Source organism: Euprymna scolopes, chromosome 37 (assembly GCF_053919585.1).
Source record: "Euprymna scolopes isolate OS-2025 chromosome 37, ASM5391958v1, whole genome shotgun sequence".
In the NCBI taxonomy this organism is placed as follows: domain Eukaryota; kingdom Metazoa; phylum Mollusca; class Cephalopoda; order Sepiida; family Sepiolidae; genus Euprymna; species Euprymna scolopes.
Window position 1 is genome coordinate 50,939,965 of NC_136518.1, and position 3,123 is coordinate 50,943,087.

Below are 3,123 nucleotides of genomic sequence, written 5' to 3' on the forward strand. Positions count from 1 at the left end.
AAAATGTGATTTAAACCCTAATTTTTTACAATTAAAGGAGCAAAGATCAGTTTAAAAAAATAATAATTATGCAATATTTGTTTTTAAAGCGGTTTTCTTTAAAAAATATAAAGAAAATCAACATATTTTGACTTGCTTATAAATATATGTATATATATATATATATATATATATATATATATATATATATATATATATATATATATATAAAAATGCCAAAAAATCACCTACTTAAAAAATATACTATTAAATGGGTAGTTCCATCCTTCATTGTTAAGAATTTATCCATATTTATATTTTAAATTCCATGTACTTTTTAAATAAAAGGATTTTTTAAAGCGAGGGTAGTAGAAAAGCGCATTTTCGCCACGTGTTTTGCGCGAAGCTGTAGAGAGCTACTGCTGCTAAAATGAAATTTATGAAATACGGATTCGTCCAAGGGACATGAATAATGTCTGTTTTTTATTGCGTGTGTTAATCAAAATTAGTATTTTTCATCCTCCATAGTTAAAAAGGAAACGCACATTCACTTATAAGTTTTTCCCCTAGAACAAAAAAATCCGCTTCATCGATTTTTTTTATTCTTTTAATGAAATACACGAGTTTTATTGATATATTTTAATACTTCTTTATTGACTAAATATTTTTTTTTAATATCTAAAAAAAGAAAACATTCAATGAAGTAGAAATATTTGCCGTGAGCGTCTGCTTGACGATGTAAGCATAACATGAGCTTTCATTAAAAAAAAAATCAACATTTTGGACTTTACAGGTAAATTTCCAAAAAACTATTCTTTTTTTTTTAGTTGTTGTTGTTTTAAATTAGAATATTTTCTTTATTGATCTTTTATCTTCAATTTGTGATATATAAAACGTTGGCACATAAATCAATTATTAAAATTTTAATAGACATTTAAAAATAGGGGGTGAAAAAAAACGTTTCTCTAAAATATTATATTTCGTGTGTTGGAAAGAACATAAAATTTCACATTGACCCTGAAAATATCGTAAAAATTGAACCAATAGAAAAATTTTGATAGATTTTTTAAGTTTAAAAATTGAAAAAATATTTAACTCGTAAAATTCTATTGATTTTATTACGTAAAATAATGCTGCCTGAAGGCACGCTGGCATTTTGTAAGCATTTTGCTAACGCTGTTTTTAAAAAAAATAAATGATAATATTTCTATTATTTTTTAAACAACTTTAATGGTTTATTTTGGAAGTATATTCCATACAGAAAATAAACAACCTACTTTAAAAGGAGAAATTACGAGTTTTTTTTTTTTTTTTTTTTTTGTTTTTCGCGGGTTTCTGTTAGGGGTGTCAAAAATTCCCCCAAATTTCTGATACACGTAGCGCTCCTGTCATATCAAAAAACCTACTATTGGTTTTATATGCCGGGCCTGTGCGGTAATAAAACTTCTCAAATACACTTGTGATATTAGTCCGTGTAAGGTGTTAACTATAATCAAAATAGCCTTTTCCTTTCTCAATCGAATTTTTTTTGATTATCGATACTTATCGAAAACATTCCGATGCAAAACCTATCTAAGAACACTGCCAGGTACATAAAGTACATTTGTGTTAAATTTCAAAAAGTTGACTAAGCCGTTTAGGAGTCCATAAGGAACTCTCTCTCTCTCTCTCTCTCTCTCTCTCTTTCTCTCTCTCTCTCTCACACACACACACACACAATTCCTTTTATATAATAGTAGAGATGCATTGCTAATACCCGTTTTAGCATGGGTATTCTACTAGTATATATGTATATGAAGAATACATATATATACGAATTAGTCATTCTAAGTAAAAGATTAAAAGCGAAATAAATCTTCCAATTAATTCTTGCCTTCTTATTACGTTTTAATTTCGTGCACATAAACAGGCAAAAGCCAAGAGTCGAAACGTTGCAAAATTTATAGATGAGAAGATACTCTCAACCAAAATGAAATGCTTATTCGACAAGTAAAGTTAACAGAACACGTCTTCTCTAATTCTCGTGCGACGTCAAAGTCTCGCGTGTTTTATTTATTTATTTTGTTTTTATTAATATCTCAAGACTTCATTCACTGACTCGACTAAGAATGTAACATGTTGAGATGTTGAGGCAATAAAAAAAAACAGAAAAAAATAAGACAGGAATACCTTGGGGGGAAGTGGAGGTTAATAGAAGTATTTTCTTCGTCTATAATCTTTTTGTTACATTTTTTTTTTCTGGCAACGTTTCAATTGTCGTCTACCACTAAGTTATAACTTTTCGTCACTAGAAATAGAAAATTGGAAAAGTTTTGAAAATGTCGGTTGGTTCTGATGAGTTTAGATGTACTCAACACTGACTGATTTCAATAATAATTAAAAAAATATGTGCAATATTTCTGAGTTTTTTAGATGAGGATTAATTATTCGTATTATTTAGATTCTCCGGACTACTATTCTCATTTTGAGTGTGATTTTCACAACGTTTCGCTTGGTGCAACCTCCGACCAGAAGGGTGTATCTTGTCGAACCCAATAAATGTTTCTGTCGAACTCGGGAATGTTTTTGTCAAAGTCGAGAATCTTTCTGTTGAACTCGAATTTATATATTATTCTCGTATTGTGTAAAACACTGTACTAGGTTTGCTTCATAGTTGATTGTTGCCCAGCATATGCTCTGCTTTTATTTTTTTTTTAAATATTAAAAATTATAAACAGAGAAGAACGGAGGAGAGTAAGACGACTCAAATGCTACCCCCGTGGATTAAATAAACTGTTCCATTCGAAATTCCGTGCAGATTCCGAGTTCAACAAAAAAATTCCTGAGTTCGATAAGCTACACCTGAAGAAGGTCGCAGATAACCTCGACCGAAACTGAAAATAACACCCAAGATGAGAACAGTAGTTCGAAGAATTTCGTCAGAACCAAACCATGCACTTTCAAAAGATGCATAATTCCAGGTTTATCCGATTGCTATCGCTTCAACGTTTAATTCCTACTCACTACTTGAAATCGTTAAAACGAAATTAATTGATGAGAACAAGATGGCAAAGTTACAGCCAGTGCTACTTCAAACTTAACAACCCCTCTCTCTCTCCATCATGCTCAACTTTTATCAGATAAATGGAAGATCGATTAGTGTAT